Here is a 17,764-nt window from a genome sequence, read left to right as displayed (position 1 = left end):
TTTTTAAAGGCAATACACAAAGACAGAGGTCGGCAAGCTATTGCCCACAGGCCAAATCTAGCCTGCTGCCTATTTAGGTACAGTCTGTACAAAGAATAGTTTTATATTTGCAAATGGTTAGAAAAAAATCAAAACAAGAATAACATTTTGTGACACGTGAAAATGATATGAAAGTCAGATTTCAGTGTTCATAAATAAAGTTTTGTGGGAATGCAGCCATGTGTTCCAATGCATGTTCCATGTATTGTCTACGGCTGCTCCTCATGCTACAATGACATAGTTAAGTAGGTGCGAAGGAGACCATATGGCGTGCAAAGCCAAAAATATTTACTATCTGGCCCTTTTCAGAAAAAAAAAAAAAAAAAAAAGCCAACCCTAGCTCTAGAGCAGCACTGTTCAATGGAACTTTCTGCAATGACAAGAAATGTCATACACTGTCCAATACAGTAGCTGGCCACTCACTCCATGTGAGCACTTGAAAGATGGCTAGTTCAACTAAGGACCTGAACATTTATTTTATTTATTTTAGTGAATTTAAATTTAACTAGCTGCACGTGGCAAAAGCTGCTATATTGGTCGGCATAGCGGTCGACTATAACAGGAGGGTATCTGGGTTGGGAAACACCACGTGTCGTGGAAGACAGGGCATCATTCTAAAAGCAGAGGGATTAAGTAAAAGTTCACATATGGAGGGTTGACATGCCCCACCCAATCTTCTCCTTACAGGCTTCTTTCTTGACCTAGATTCCAGAAGGCTGGCAAGGAGAATTATGCTCTCCTAAAAAGGAACTAGAAGAACTGTCTCTGGGGAATTTGACCAGCTCAGGAGGAAGAACCAAAAGATACATTGGGGGCTTTCTAATAGTCTTACCAAAGCTGGCAGTGAATAAGCCCTCCTGCCAATCCCATAGCATCCAATAAACTTTAGTCTAGGTCCCACGCATCCATATGAGCAGACAGCCAAGGACCCTCGTACATTTGAGGAAAAATGTAAATGAGAGACCAAACAAACAGATGAACAGATCTAAGGAAAGATCTATGGGAACACATATTCTATTAAGTTTGGAGGTCTATGATGCTGGAGGAGAGAAATGGTCCTTATTTTCACCAAGCTCAATTTCTTTTCTTTCTTTCTTTTTAAAGATTCTTTTTTTTTTTTTTTAGAGAGAGAGAGAGAGAGAGAGAGAGATGGGGAATGGGAGAAGTAGGCTCCCTGCTCAGCAGGGAGCCTGATGGGGGGCTCGATCCCAAGACCCCAGGATAGTGACCCAAGCTGAAGGCAGATACTTAACCAACTGAGCCACTCACCAAGCTCAATTTCAATGCAGCATTTTCTTCACTAATGTACATAAGCAACAAACTATAATAGTACCAGCACTTCCAGTGACTTCATCACCCATAGAAACCTGATATTTTCCTATCATAATACTATCGTTGAAGTCATTTCAAAGTATCATTTATGCTCGTCACGACTTTGAATTGATGGTAGTTATTAGACACACTGCTAAATCTTCTAATATAGAAGCACATATGTTACTATATGACAGATTTGTTTTTTAAATATTTTGATAACTGCCTTTTGATATAAATGATTTCCTTTGTAATCCTATGCATGGAAGCTTATTCATTTAAAAATATTATGCTGAAAAAAGGCCCACAGCCTTCACAAGACTGCAGGGGGTCCAGGGCACAAGAGGGGTTAAGAACGCTTGTAGTAATGTTCTCTTTAGGGCCATAAATTGGGGGATAGAGACGATAATCATCGAGCACTATGTGTCAGATTTTAAACCTCATAATTCTTTTTTTAAAAAAGGATTTTATTTATTTATTTATTTATGTATTTATGTATTTATGTATTTGTGTATTTATGTATTTATTTATTTATTTATTCATGAGAGACACAGAGAGAGAGAGAGAGAGAGAGAGGCAGAGACACAGGCAGAAGGAGAAGCAGGCTCCATGCAGGGAGCCCGATGTGGGACTTGATCCCAGGACTCCAGCATCACGCCCTGGGCCAAAGGCAGGCGTTAAACCACTGAGCCACCCAAGGATTCCCATAAACCTCATAATTCTAAGAGTAATTATTATTATTATTATCTCGATATCTTTCGTTAGTACTTTAACATGCTCATTTTGTCATTCATTGGGATATTTGGAGGGAGGAGAGATGAATAGAGGGACTTAATCAGCCCTCTTGACCCAAAAGTTCAGTTTCCTTTGTAAGAATAGGTACATGCACATCATAAGCAAGTTAGAAAAGTGCAAAGAGGAGAACAAAAATCACCTCCAATCCCACTACCTACTTGATGAATGAACATTTGTTCTAGACAGAGGAGTGTGCATACACATGTAAACATACATACATACCCACACAAACACATAAAAACCAAAATATGTAGAATTAGACCTATGTAATATTTAACAAACACAGGATCAAAGTACACATTTATCATTATTTTATTTTTTTACTACACATTTGTTATCATTGTGTTTCTCCCCCTGTGTTTATCTTCTACAGCAATAACAAGAACTGAGATAGGTCATTATTTTCACCATCCACACAAGGAAACTGAGACTCAGATCATTGGAGTCTTGTCCATGGTCACACATGGTGAGAAAGGAGGAAATCTCTTGGTCATCCTAGAAAGACTTACTCTTTAAGGACCTCCTGTCTGTGAGGGGGGAGGCCCTGGAGGTGAGCTGGACTGAGAGAGCTTCATCCCCTCGGCTGCATTGACCTGAAAACTTGTGACCCGAAATCTTAGTGATTTCCGGGGGATTCTAGCTCAGGTGGAGGTGACCCATATGCCAAGTCCCAACAGAGATCTGCTGAGAAGCTTCCGTTTACTGTCACAATTGGAGGCAAGAATCTGGCACATCCTGGATTCCTTTCTTTATTTCCATTCTGATTCCTTGGGGAAGCAAACAGGGACAATTCTTCTCATTAACCCCAACTGCAACAAGTCACTACTGGATGTCTTCATGGGCATAGTGTGCTGCAATGGGCAGATGGAAGGCAATGCACACAAAGGCTAACCACTTCATCCTGTCTGGATCCCAGGAACTGGAGGAAGATAAGAGAAAGTGGACTTCCTGAGGTTGGTCCTGGGGATATTTAATCTGCAGGATCCCAAAGCTTGGATGGGCTATACCAGAATCACCTAAAGAGCTTGTTGAAAGTAGTGATACCAGGGTTCTGATCCCAGAGTAGTGGATGTCAACCTTGGTTATGCATTAGAATCAGCAGGGAAGCCTTTAAAACACAAATTGATGGGGCACCTGGGCGGTTAAGCATCTGTCTTAGGCTCAGGTCATGATCTCAGGGTCCTGGGATGGAGCCCTGCTTTGGGCTCCCTGCTCAATGGGAAGCCTGCTTCTCCCTCTTCCTCTGCTCCTCCTCTCAGCTTGTGCACTCTCTCTCTCTCTCTCAAATAAATAAATCTTTACAAAAGAAATGGCAGAGTAGGGATGTTATGAACTGAATGTTTGTGTCTTCTCAAAACTTTATGTGTGGGAACCTTACCCATCCCCCAGCAAAGTGATGGTAGTGGGAGATAGAGCCTTTGGGAGGATTAGATAAGGTCATGAGGGTGGAGCCCTTTAATGGGGTCAGCACCCTTACGAGGGTCACCAGAGAGGTGTGCTTTCTCTCTCTGCTCTCTGCCATGTGAGGATAGGACAAAAAGCTGGCAGTCTGCGGCCTAGAAAGGGGCCCCTGCCAGAACCTGACTGTGCTGACTTAGACTTCTACCGCCCCCCCCCCCCCCCAGGACCATAAGAAACCAATTCCTGTTGTTCAGGAGCCACCCAGTTTGTGATGTTTCTGTTAGAGCCGTCCAAGCTGCTGCTAAGACAAGGCACTCTGAGCTCCTCCATGAAAACATTGGAAACACAAGCAGAAACTGTCAGAACTAACTTTGTCAGAACTCTGGAAAACCGTCAAGGTTTGGAGCAACCCATTGAATGCTGAATGAAGGAAAAAACAACTTAAAAAATGGCTCAGTTCAAGCAGGGGTACCATCTAAGGCAGAGTTGGAGGAGGAGCACCCCAGCACAGAGCCAGTTTGCAGATACCAGGCAGGGTGTGTGTGTGTGTGTGTGTGTGTGTGTGTGTGTGTGTGAGTGAGTACTTAAAGTATAGTTGACACATAACATTATATTAACTTCAGCTGTACAACACAGTGATTCAACCTTTGCTCATGAGTATAGCCACCATCTGTCCCCAACACAACACTATCACAACACCATAGACTATATTCTCCATGCTATGCCTTTCATCCTCGTGACTTATTCATCCCGTCACTGGAAGCCTGTGTGTTCCATTCCCCTTCACCCATTGTGCCCTCTCCCCATCCCTCTCCCCTCTGGTGACCAAGTCTGAGACGTGGTCTATTTCGTTTTTAGATCCTGGTGTTCGAGGACATCTCTGTTGAAATACAGTGGAACGGGAGCTAAAGGCTCAGAGACTTCAGTGAGTACATGGGGGTTTGTTTTCATTTGTGACAGCAGCGATAGAAAGGTAACACAGTGTACTGGTCATTGCTAGCTCTGGCTGTTGGGGGATGGACTTCAGCCTTATGTCACACGTGGTTAGTGTGCTCAATGAACACTCATCACAATAAAAATAATGAAGACCATAATTCACCAGAAGTGGTATATAAGGATGTCCGTTCCTTTTCTGCTTAACTTATGGCATTGGAAGCATCTGAAAGCACTTTATTCGGTAAAAAAAAAAAAAAAAAAAAAGGATTCTGAACCAGCTACTTTGTTCTACTACTCAGGCCTAATTCTACATTTGGTGAAAATTATAATTTTTTTAACAGGGGGAGCAGTTGTGAAATGGAACATACCCCAGGTCAGAAGTCGGAGAATTGGGCCCTGGTCTGAGCTCTGCCTCTGTCTGGCTGTGTGACTTAGGTCATCTTGCTTCCCCTATCTGGGTTTCATCTTTGCCACTTAGAAAATGAGAGTTACACCAATAGTAACTCTCATTTGTCAGATGCCCAGGATGTACAATTTATACATGAGGTCTTGTTCGAGCAGCACAAAAACTGTGCAAGGTATCTTCCCCATTTTATAGTTGAGAAAATTGAGAGGCCCAAAGAGGTTAAGTGACTTGCCCAAGGTCACAGAGTTATATCTAGCAGGACTGAGATTTAAAACCAGGACATTTTAGCTCTTTTTGATAAGCCCCTCTACCTTTTCCATGTTTCAGATGTCAACACTGTCTTTACAGAACATATTTATGCAGCGCTTGGTTTTCTCTGTATGTCATAGTGAGGATGGCTCTCTCTAGTTTTCCACTTGAAGGCTCTGGAATTGGGTCCACCTCTTGTGTTTCTGAGAACCACTGACTCAGCCTCTCAGAGACCTCCCATAGACATCCATTCCCCATTTCACCTTCTGTGAAAGACACTCCCAGTTGCTGAACCAATGTCTGGTCTTTACTTTTTACTTAGTAACAGAATCCTAACTTTGAATAAAATGTTCCCAGTCAAAAATACCTGCCCATACCCCCTTGCAGCTAAGGGTGGTCCCCTGACCCAGTTCTGACCAATGAGATGTAAGTGGACATTTGGATGGGACTTCTTAGGAATCTATGATCTTCTTCATTCTAAAGGAATGAGGGAAGTTTGTTCCTCAATCTTATTGCCTGGAATGTAGGTGAGGTTTCTGGAAGTGGAGCAGCCATCTTGTGACTATTAGGGTGAGAGCTGCCTGCTAAAGATAGCAAAGCAGGAAGGCAGAAGCTTCAGTCCTTAGTGATTTCTTTGTAATCGGTCCTCTGTACCAGTCTGGATTGCCTACCTCCAGACTTCTTGCTACGTGAGAAACAAAGCTTTATTTGGTTGGATTTCTGTTCTGTCAACTTCATGCAATCCTAACTGACAGGTTCTCCAAGAAAAGTCTCTCCCCTGCCCTGTAGTCCTGACATGTGGCCTTCCTAAGCACCTGTGGTGACTCAAAAATAGACCTGGGGAAGGAGAAATTGGCCATGGCTGTGATTCTGAACTTGCTGAGCCATCACCTGTTCAGTCCATGCTCTGAAGAAAAGTCTGTTAATTACACTCTCCTTGGCCAGCCAGAGCACAGGAGGCTGTGTCTGTGTATTCTCAGGAAGCTCAAATATAGCTCAGGCTCCTTCACTTCTTCTGCTGAGTATGCAGCATCTGCATGTCTGGCAGCCCCAGTGAAGAATGGGGAAGCTTTTCCCAGGAGGTTAGAGTCTAAAGAAGGTGCTGGAAAACAGGAATGTTAGCAAGATCTTCCCTCCTGTCTCCTATAAGGTGAGTATTATACCTCCTAGTTAGCAGACGCCAAAATTTGCTTGAGGTCCAAACAGGCTCAAAGGGTGAAGGGACCACGTGTCAGTCTGCTCATTTGGTTGCATGCAACAGAAAAGGACTCTGTTTAGCTGGAGAAAAAAAATAGTTTTGGGGAAGAATATGGGATGGCTCACAGAATTTCAGGCAGCTTGAACACAAAGGGAATGTAGTTTCAGGAGGTCTGGATAGCAGAGACCAGTACTGGAATGGCATAACTTGAGTCATGGACCCACTCCACTGTTAAGGAGGGCAGGGTGCCTTGATTGACCTCTCTAGATGGTATTGGAAAAGTGGTTTTCCTGAAACAACTTGAGAGTTCGAGTACCAGAAGAATGGCAAGAGGATGTTGGGAGGCCAAAAAAAAAAAAAAAAAAGTTCACTGCAGGTAGTATAGAATTGGTCAAGAAGGATGGATTTGGGGAGCTGGCTGACCTTAGTTTAAATCTTAGCTCTACCCTTTGGTCAAACCAATTCACCTCTTAAGCCTCCATTTCCTCATCTGTGTGTGATGAGAATGAGACATGTTTAATCTACTAGAATATAAGCTCTTGAAGGTGAGGACTTTTGTCCCCCTCCCCCTTCCAAATGCTCTGTCCCCAGTACCTAGCTGTGTGCATGGCTTGTAGCTGATGCTAAAAACGTATTTATTGAATGAGCAAATGAACTCTACATTTGTCCCAGAATACCTCCTTTGTATGGAGACACTTTGTTGAAACTATAACGTGATAGGTGCTTAGAGTAGAAAGTGAGCACCCCCTCCTGCCTCACTGCCTCCCTCCGGGGAGGGAGGAGAAGGAAGAAATGTAGGCAGACACTGAGGTAGATAAAAGGACGTCCACTCCGCAGACTCTTCCCCTGACACACTCCCCACCAGCACGCTGACCTGCTTACTACATCAGTCACTCTGCCCTCATCCTCACAAGCCAGGCTCTTTGGCAGAAAACAACAATCCCATGTCGAGTGCAGAATGGATTCATTCTAGCAATCTCCAGGACTTCCTGGTATAATGGCGTGTTAAACTCTGCTGATAGGTTTGATGGGGTAAGAAGTCTGCAGTCACCACGCCCCTACATTGTACAGTGAACCATGATATAGAGGGGCAAACAGAATAAATCACAGCCCTGGAGAACGCGTGCATTCTCCAAAAAAACAAGACAAAACAAAGCACACACACAGCAGGACATCACTGGTGAAATGAATGCATTTCAACCTTCTCAGTCATGTTTTCATTCACCAGTCTCGACAAGATGAAATTCTGAGTAGTTTTGTTCCCCAGGGCCACTGTAGAAATACAAAGCATAAGAAGAAAGAGACAAGCTTTGAAGAAATAGGGATTTTGGTATCCTTGGTCCCTCCCAATAACCAATTTGCCATATTCATTGTCGCCCTCAGGAGCTTGGCCATTCATGCCTGCAATTATCACCACTGCTGCTACTACCACCGCCATCCCCACCAAGCTACCAGTTACCATCAACACCACCATTTACCATTACTGGTGTTTTTAAAAGATTTATTTATTTGAGAGAGAGAGAAAGAGAGCAAGTGGTGGTGGTAGGGGGGAGGCAGAGAGAGAGGGAGAGAAGCAGACTCCCTGCTGAGTGCAAAGCCCGATGTAGGGCTTAATCCCATGACCCTGAGATCATCACCTGAGCCAAAGCTAAAAGTCGGACACCCGAGTGACTGAGCCCCCCAGGTGCCCTTACCATTGCTCTTATACCACCACCACCATCATTACTGCTATCGCCACCATGCCATCAACTGCCATCAATACTGCCACCACCAACCCTATCCAAGCCTAGTGTTGCCAGCAGCAGCAGCAGCAGCAGCAGCACATCTACCACTTCTAGTATTTCCATCTCCCTCATCTTCACCATAAAAATTATCAGCAGCATGGTTATCACTACATAGTAAATGACACCGGGGCACCACCCAGATGCCCTTTACCAGGCGGGTGCACTCATCTCCCAGCTGCTGTGAGAGCTGGTTGCTCACAGATCATGGCTATTCTCTTCTGAGAATACCCCTCTGCCAGTGGAATTGCCTTGCTTAAAGGTAGCCCGTACCCGATGACTGACTAACTGAACATATAAGTCCCCTGTCTTCTTGCTGCAGGCTGGGATAACTTGATGGCAGTGTTCATGTCCTCAGGCTGTTTTTGAAATTAGACAGAGGCAAGACTTGAGCCGAACCCACATTTTTTGCCTATCTTTCTCCTTTGTCCTATTCTGCTTCCCTCAGGCCCTCAAAGGCTTCACCCAAGAGATCCCTCAATAAATCACTTGAACAAGAACTCCATTTCAGACCTTGCTTCCAGGGCACCCAGCTTAAGACACCTACCACTCCTTTAATCACTATTCTAGTAGACTTCTTTTGGAATGGTTTCCCTGCCCATATTCTCTTTTTGGAGAAATTCCACCTTGCACAGGCAGTGGTGTGCTGGGCCTGGCCAGCTCTAGCTCATGAGGGTCAATTGCACACATATTCCTCAACTCTGTATTGAATGACATCACATTGATAGCTTGGAATCAGACATGGCAGGAGAATTTACACCATGGAAATTGGGGGAAAAAAGCCACATTTTTTGTTATTGTTTAATTTGGACTGCTAGTTGTGAAATATTTACTGGCAAACCACCGGACATATGTCAACCACACAATTCCAAACCTTTGTTGGAATGCCAGGTCTGAATTATTACTTAGGGGGCTGAGGTAGACTCCTCCCCCAAGGGGACTTATCCATAGGCTTCCAGGGACATATGAATAATGTGGTGAGAAAAAAATGGCTTAGGTCTGCAGGTGTCTCATGGAATTGGGAAATCAATAAGTTGTGGCCAGTTGGCAAGGAGGATTGAATAATGCTAATAATCATAGCTGCCATTTATTGAATGCTAAGTTAAATTTGTGTTGTGTTAGGCACTTTGCATTCATTATCTTGTTTAAGCCTTATAACTCCCCTTGCAGGAATACTATCACTCCATTTTATCAGATTGAACACATTCAAAGAGGTAAAGTCCTTGCTTAAGACCACATAGCTTGTTGATGCAAGAACTGGGATTTGACCCTCAGTCTTTCTGATTTTAGAGCCTGAAACAGACCTGGGGGCCCAGGTAGGCAGAAGCCACAGGCACAGTGATGTTAAGAGTGAACAGAAACTAGAATAAGGCAAATGTTCTCATTAGGATACTTTGGTTTCAAGTTGCAAAAACTAAACTTAAATAAGCTTCAATAAAAAAAAAATTCTTTGTGGCTCAAATCTATCCTTAGCAGAGACGAAATTAGGGCTGGCTTTAGGGCAGACTGGAAGAGGAGTCTGGAATCTCAAACCAAGCAATCAATTAAGTATAGGCCTCTGGCCTTATGCTTTCACACACACCATTGAGATAGCTTCTAACTTCCTTACATTAGATGCTAGTTGCATTCTCTCTCCCTCTTCCCCCTTTCTTTCCCTTTCCCCCTCTCTTCTTTGTTTCTCTTGGGTGGATGCATCCAAGGAGATCTAGATTCAAATACTAGCTTTCCCGTACCCACCCAATACATTGCCTGAGAGATATTTGATGGTTCACTGGTAGTGTGGCTTTGGGCAAGTCGCTTTATTTCTCTGAATCTGAATTTACCCATCTATGACTTGGAGGTGATCATTATGCTTAGCTAGCAGCATTGTGAAGATGAAATGAATAAAGTGAAGCACCTAGACCAGAGATGGTGTATAGTCAGTGTGAGTTCGAATATCCACTCAATTTTCCAGCAGAATCAGCTCTTCTCTTAGGTCATTTCTGACTAGGCTAGTAGGGTGGCCTCCACTCTTACCCAGGGATACAAGGGGAAGGGAAATATATCATATTAAAAATATCCAGATGAGGCCCTAATTCTCTGTTCTGCTAGCAGTTACATAAATTCCAAAGTCATCTCTATCTTTCCCTGCCACCCTGGCTAGCCTCCAGACCAATTAAACATTGATGGTGTAGCTATACTTATCTCCAATTCCCTCTTCCACCCAAGGCTTGGACATCAATTCTCTCTTTCAAATAAAAAATTTAACCCTCACATTTTTGGAGTTCTTCAGTTTATGAGCACTTCCAGATTCACTGGTTTCACATACTTATTATAGCAGGTAAGGCCATATGGAAAAGTACAAAGAAGAAAGTAAGAAAGTCAAGTGGTCAAGGTCAATATCATGAATGGTAAGTCATGTTGATATGCCCCTGCTGTGATGTGATCAGAAGACTACATCACTGCTCCCCTCCCCAATCTATAACCTCAGTCTAATCATGAGAAAACACAAGTCTAGCCAAAATTGAGGATATTCTACAAAATATCTGACCACTACTCTTTGAAAGTGTCGAGACTATGAAAGACAAGGAAAGACAGAGAAACTGTCATAGGCCGGAGGAGCCTGAGGAGACATGACATCTGAATGCAGCATGGTATCCTGATTTGGAAACTGCAACAGAAAAAGGACATCAGTGGAAAAATTGGACAATCTTAATGAAGTCTGTAGTGTAGTTAATCACATCATACATATCATCAAGTTAATTTAATTTTGATAAATGCACCAAGCTTATGTAAGGATGTTAACATTAGAACAAGTTGAGTGAAGAATAAAGGAGATGGGACTTTCTGCACTGTCTTTGCAACTCTTCTGCAAATCTATAATCATTTCAAATTTAAAAGTCTAAAAGCAAAAACAAAAAGCCTCAAATCTGCATAATTCACATGAGATACATGTCATGCCAACCATCTTTCAATGCATGTACACAGATAATCAAAAATAATTTAACCAAAACGGTTTCATATTATAACACTTTTCTTCAATTATGAAAGATATTTTAAATATCTTTCATCATTTCCATCACTTATTTGACTGAGACTTAACAGAATTTTTGTAAATGAAAAGATGAAAGAAGACTATCTGAACTTTAGATAGCTCTTTTTCTCCCAAAAGCGGTATTGGCTCATCAAAGATCCTTCCGGAAAACATCAGGAGGTTGTAGCCATCCTTGTTTTTAGCTAAATATTTCAATCTCAGGTGGCTGACTACCTGCAGTGAATCATTAGCACTGTTATGCTTCCCCCCACACACCATCTCTTCTTCCCAAACTTCCCATTTTGCATTAGTTACATTATTATGTTTACACTGTTGGGTGAAGCAGTTGAAGATCACTTTTAGCCATCGATTACAGAAAACTGGACAGTAGCTTAAACAAACACGTAGTGAAGAGTTAGACAGTTGCTGCCTCTGGTTCAGGGCCTCAAGGATGTCAGTACTGGGGTGGGGTGTCTTTGCAAGTCTCCTGGGGTTTCCCTCATGATTACAAAACAGCTGCTACAGCGCCAGTCACCATGCCCTTATTCCACTAAAAGAGGAGAAAATGAGTCTATCAAGAAAGCATTCCACAAATCCCTAGTCTGTATCTCATTTGCCATTACTATATTCTATGCTGCCCCTGGCTGCAAAAGAGGCTAGGTAATGTGGAATGTTCTTATTAAAGACATTTGATGGACCTAATAAAATTGGTATCTCTTAGCAAAGAAGGAAGAGCTGCTAATTCTTAGTTATTTTTTTCTTGTTCTATATTTAAGCATATTTAATATTTACCAGTAATCGTATATACCAAAGCTTCTTTATACCTAAAGTCTTTATTTTGATCCACTTTGTTGGCAGGATTTCATTGTCAGGATGAGCTGAGGCTCAGGAAGCAGCCACAAAAACTTGCCTTGCACACTCTCATTTCTCCACTGCCCTGGAATCAGACTCTAAATGGAAAGAGAGAGCCAAGGGGGCCCAAACCCAGCTCCCTGATCCAGGCAGAAGCTGTCCCTTTAAAAGAGAGAGGAGGCAGAGATAGCTTACTGCTGCCAGAAAAGGCTTCTGATTGACAGCCAGCATGCTCCCTGGAGGTCTGATGTCATCGCCTGTGAGCAACAAGGCATCTGACTGGCAGCAGAATGAGAAGCCCAGGAGCTGTTGCTGTGACTGGAATGGCCCTGTGAAGCACCACCCCAGCAGGCTTTTAAAGTTGCTGGAATTTATCTTAAGAGCATTGCTTTGAGTCCATCCCAGGCTCCTCAGAGCCTCTCTCTCAGCTTTACTTATCAAGCAGGGCTGGGCACTGGGCTTCTCTCCTCCTTTCTCTCTGTCCTTGGAACTGTGGGGTCCTGTCTGTAAGACCAGACTCCAATTCTGGGACTGGAGTTTCCAGAACTGCTCAGTCTATCCCCATAGTGCCAGGTGTGGATCACAACTGGCTCTCAAGTGCATTTTCTCCTCCCTTCATCCCTTCTGATGATAAACTTGACATTATTATTTTTTCTAATTATGAAGCTAATACAGATATTGTAAAAAAAAAAGAAGGAAGGAAGGAAGGAAGGAAGGAAGGAAGGAAGGAAGGAAGGAAAGAGGGGTGGAGGGGTGCCTTGGTGGCTCATTTGGTTGGGTGTTCAACTCTTAATTTCAGTCAGGTCATGAGATGGAGCCCTGCCTTGAGCTCTGTGCTCAGTGTGGAGTCTGCTTGAGATTCTTTCCCTCTCTTTCTGCCCCCTGCTCACGTGCTCTCTCTCTCTCAAAATAAATAAATAAAGTCTTAAGAAAAGGGAAGACAGTACCAGTTGACTCTTGAACATTGATAAGCCCTAAGAAGTTGAAAATCATGTATAACTTTGGACTTTGCCAAAACTTAACTACTAATAGCCTAACTGTTGACAAGAAGCCTTATTGATAACAGAAATGGTTGATCAACACATATTTTGCATGTTATATATATTATATGCTGTATTCTTACAATGAAGTGAGTCATAGAAAAGAAAGTGTTAAGAAAATCATAAAAAAGAGAAAATATGGGACGCCAGGGTGGCTCAGTGGGTTAAGCGCCTGCCTTTGGCTCAGGTCATGATTCCAGACCCACATCAGGCTCCCTGCTCCCTGCTCAGCAAGGAGCCTGCTTCTCCCTCTTCCTCTACCACTCCCCTGGATTGTGCTCTTTCACTCTCTCTGTGTCAAGAAATAAATAAAATCTTAAAAAAAATTTTTTTAAAGAGAAAATACACTCATAGTACTAGACTGTCTTTACTGAAAAAAATCTGTGTATAAGTGGACCTGTGCACTGAACAAACCTGTGTTGTTAAAGGGTCAACTGCACAGAATAGTATAAAGAATAAAATGAAAATTATATTTAGCAAAAATCACTACTAACTTTCTTCTGTTCCTTTCATACAGGACGTTTTCTATGCATTTATGTATTTTTTCCTTTTTAGCAAAACAGAACTTACATAAACTTATGTAAGGCACACAGATGTTAATTACACAATGGGATTGATTTTTATGTATGTACACACAGTATGACCCCGACCCAGACCAAGATCTAGAACATTTCCAGCACCCTAGCAGGCCTCCCAGTTGACAACCTCCTCTCCGGATCTTGATCACCACATTCTAGTCTTTTCCTACTTTTAAACTTCATAAAAGTGGCATATGTGCCTTTTAAAAGTTAAAATAGCTGTTTTACATATTTTTTCAACGAAAAAATGAATATTTCCCTATCATAATTTTTTCAAAACTTTTTTTAAATGACTGTGTATTTTATCATATGATTCTACATGATTTATTTAACTATCCTTCCATTTTTGCACAATTAAATTGATTGCTGAATTTTTGCTACTCTAAACAGTACTATGCAGTACATCATTTTATACAGGCTTTTGGGGGGTAGGATAGTGAGGTAGTTCAGAACATGGGTTTTGGAGTTAAAGAGATTGGGGATTGAGCCCCAGCCTATCACTTGGTCGACAGGCTTGAATTTGTGAAATTTACAACACCTTGTTGAGTCTCAGTTTCCCTATCAATCTCATTGGATGTTGCTGCAAGGCCTAATTGAGGTAAGCGTAAAGAGCTTAGCATATTGCGTGGCGCAGAGTGAACACCCAGTAAATGTTAAGCTGCTATTATTCATCTTTGTGTTCACTTCTAATTATTTCCTTAGGAAAAATTCCTAGAAGTAGAATTGTTGGATCAAAGAGTGCTTGTCTTTAGGGTTTTTAATACAGTCTGCCAAATTGCCCTCCAGATAAGCTGTGCCAATTCACAGAACTACCAGCTGTGTGTGAGAGCGCCCTTCCACCAATCTCTCTCAACAATGAGTATCATCCTAAAGAAGAGAGGAGGCAAGCAAGAAAGAACAAAGAGAAGGAAAAAGAGAAAAAGAAACCCTGCCAATCAGATAGGAGGGAAAAACCCCTTATTGTTGTTTTGCTTTCTAGTGAGATTGACTGTTTTCTTATATTGGCCATTTGTTTTTCTTCATTTGAAGATTTGCCTGGTAAGGTCTTTTGCTATTTTTTTTTTCTGTTGGAACATGTACTGATGTTTCCATAATTGGACTGTTACCCAGTTCAAGAAGTCCTGTTCTCCCTTGTATAGGCTGCAGTTTCTGTGATAGGGCTTTGGCTTTGGTCCTCATTCCCAAGTTCTCACCTTGGTGGTCTACCTGATTTCCTGGTTCCTCTAGGTTTGGGCTTCTGCTTCATTCTTGCTAGGATCTCTTGCTGTCTCACTGTCCCATATCTTGCCAGCCTGAGGTGCATAGTGCCCAGAGCAGCTAATATCCAGTGTCTCTTTTTCCCTTTATTTATTTTTTTTAGATTTTATTTATTCTTGAGAGACATAGAGAGAAAGAGAGAGAGAGAAAGAGAGAGAGAGAGAGGCAGAGACACAGGCAGAGGGAGAAGCAGGCTCCATGTAGGGAGCCCGATTTGGGACTTGATCCTGGGACTCCAGGATCACACCCTGGGCTGAAGGTGGCGCTATACCGCTGGGCCACCAGGGCTGCCCTCTTTTTTCCTTTAAATGCATATTTGCTCAACATATGTTTAGAAGAGAGACTGAGTGAAGCATGAGAAAAGAACTGGGAAGGAAGAATCCTTGTGGCCACAAGCAATTCAGCTCTGGCCCCAAACTTGCATAACTGCCTTAATGAGATTAGCACCCTGCAGCTCAGCAGACCCATCTTCCTCAGAAGGCAGTTTAACAGTGGAAATCATTCTTTTCCCTCCTGAGGTACCTAAGCAGTTTATTTATTTATTTTTAAAATTTCTTTATTTATTTATGATAGTCACACACACACACACACACAGAGAGAGAGAGAGAGAGAGAGGCAGAGACATAGGCAGAGGGAGAAGCAGGCTCCATGCACCGGGAGCCCGATGTGGGATTCGATCCCGGGTCTCCAGGATCGTGCCCTGGGCCAAAGGCAGGCACCAAACCGCTGCGCCACCCAGGGATCCCCTAAGCAGTTTAATTTTCCCCTTCAAACAAGTGTGGGGGGTATCCTCGAAAGGAATCCAGGTCAGTATAATTCTTTCCATCTCATTTCATACTTAAAGTTGTTTTAGAGCCTCTGAGATGCACAGCACCTTTGACAGACTAGAACTCTTGGCAACTGCCCACCTGATGATTGCGTTCCTGATTCTGTCTGGTCCTTGTAGGGGCCTGGGTTTCTAAGATATTTGGGGTCATTCCTTGCCAAAGAGGTGAAACAGGAGACAGGGTCATGAAGGGAAGTGCATAAAAACACTTGGCTGTCTTGGAAGATGATATCATTCCCATCTATTAAATTAGAAAATATTAAAAAAGAGAAGGTGAGAAAATGAATTATCTAGAAATTAACTTAAGCCAAGCCTGTCAGAGAAAGCTCACTGAAGGAGATGTTTAATTCTTGGATAAATGGATATATGTTTGTGAAAGGCAAGGCACAGCATTGTAATGGTGTCAACTCATATAATTCTAATATTTGGGGGAGAGAAATTGGATAAAACAATTCTAAAATTTTCACGGAAGAATAAGTTTCCATGAGTGGGGAATCTCATCCTACTAGATATTAAGACATATTATAAAGTCTAGTTTTTTGAAGTGTAAGCACTACAGACCAATGGAACAGAAGAGAAGAATCCAGAAAGAGACCCATGCATGTGGATATTTGGTATGTGATAGAGAGGGCAACACAGATCAGCGGGGAAAGGATGGATTATTTTAATGGTGTTAGGAAAGTGACTCCACTGCATGGAACAATAAAATAACATCCTATCTCATACTGTGTAAAGACAAATTTCAGATGGTTTAAGAAGCTATAAAAATTGAAAGGGAAATCTTTATGATATTGAGTTAGGGAAGCATTTTTTAAATAAGATACAAAACCATAAAGGAAATAACTGATGGATTTACATTCAATAAATGACATCACAAAGTTAATGAATGATTAAAAAGGCATTTGCAGCATATTTACAACTACAGATGATAAAAAATTAAAATCTCAATTATATAAGAAACTTAAATCAGCAAGAAAAAAAATCTGGCAATCCAAAAGGAAAATAGGTGAATTCACTTTCCGAAGATCTCAAGTAGTAAATGAACATATGAAGAGAAACAGATTATTAGAAATCAGAGGAAGCAAAATCAAAATAATAACATTCTGCTTTAGATTCATCAGACTGGAAAAAAATAAAAATAAAAATAAAATGCTGGCCAGGACATAGGGAGATGAGAACCTAATGCCCTAAATTAGTGTAGCCACTCTGGAGAGTAATTTCAAAGTATTTTGTGAAACTGAATACATTTTAATCCATTATTTTTCAAATTATGGGTAACTAACAGGTTATAAAATTAGATTGGTGAATTGTGATCAATGTTTAAAAATGGAAATTGAGTTAAATAGAATAAAACACACCAGAATGTTTTTCTTATGATATGGACAAGCACTATTTCACAGAACTTTTGTTTCATTTGTGTACATGGAGGGAGGCTTACCAGATTCTGGTGTAAAAAATGTATTTCTTACAATGGGTCATAATGAAAAGAGCTGGAAAGACATTACTAACCCTGTAACCCAGCAATCCCATTTCTGCTTAGAAACTCTAGCATAGGGACGCTGGGGTGGCTCAGTGGGTAAGCCTTTGGCTCAGGTTGTGATCCCAGGGTCCTGGGATTGAGTCCACATCAGGCTCCCCTCAGGAAGCCTGCTTCTCCCTCTGCCTATGTCTCTGCCTCTCTCTGTGTGTCTGTCATGAATAAATAAAATTTTAAAATCTTCAAAAAAAAATTCTAGCAGCGATAAAGAGACAGGTATGAAGATGTTCATCACAGTGTTGTTTATAACAGCAATGTGATGGCAACAAGTTCCATTAGTCTGAAGATGAATCTAAAAAATGAGGACTAAAATTAAACAGTTGTTCAATGAATTTGAATTATATAAGTTAACACAGATCTCAGTAAAAAACCAAAACAAAACACCGGTATTAATTGAACAGAAAAGAGGCAATAGAATGTAATACATAGGACAATAGCATCTACATGAGGTTTTATAAACACCCTTCCAAAGCAGTATCATATATTGTTTGGGGATATATAGATATATATGTATGTTTATATATATACATATATAAACAAAAGTT

The 17,764-nt window shown here is 41.7% G+C and overlaps 1 protein-coding gene and 1 long non-coding RNA gene across 5 annotated transcripts in view; one reads left to right on the top strand and one right to left on the bottom strand.

Annotated features, from left to right (window-relative positions):
* LOC140618510 (uncharacterized) overlaps positions 1-17,764 on the bottom strand; it is a 42,995-nt gene that overhangs the window by 13,801 nt on the left and 11,430 nt on the right. Inside the window, exon 1 of one of the 4 annotated variants that reach the window (XR_012018628.1) lies at positions 2,655-3,071. The exons of 2 other annotated variants lie outside the window; for them this stretch is intronic. This is a non-coding gene — a long non-coding RNA (uncharacterized lncRNA). Of the gene's footprint in view, positions 1-2,654; positions 3,072-17,764 lie in introns of those variants that run through there. One more of the 4 variants, XR_012018627.1, reaches the window with a different exon arrangement.
* The window catches only part of RIMS4 (regulating synaptic membrane exocytosis 4), an 88,194-nt gene continuing 73,361 nt past the window's right edge, over positions 2,932-17,764 (top strand). The window contains exons 1-2 of the mRNA XM_072801173.1: positions 2,932-3,098; positions 4,405-4,471. The gene's annotated coding sequence lies outside the window, so the exon portion shown is untranslated. The remainder of the gene's footprint in view (positions 3,099-4,404; positions 4,472-17,764) is intronic.

This window comes from Canis lupus, chromosome 26 (genome assembly GCF_048164855.1).
Source record: "Canis lupus baileyi chromosome 26, mCanLup2.hap1, whole genome shotgun sequence".
Taxonomy (NCBI): domain Eukaryota; kingdom Metazoa; phylum Chordata; class Mammalia; order Carnivora; family Canidae; genus Canis; species Canis lupus.
Note: the sequence above shows the minus strand (reverse complement) of the source record. Positions and strands in the feature narration are given on the sequence as shown.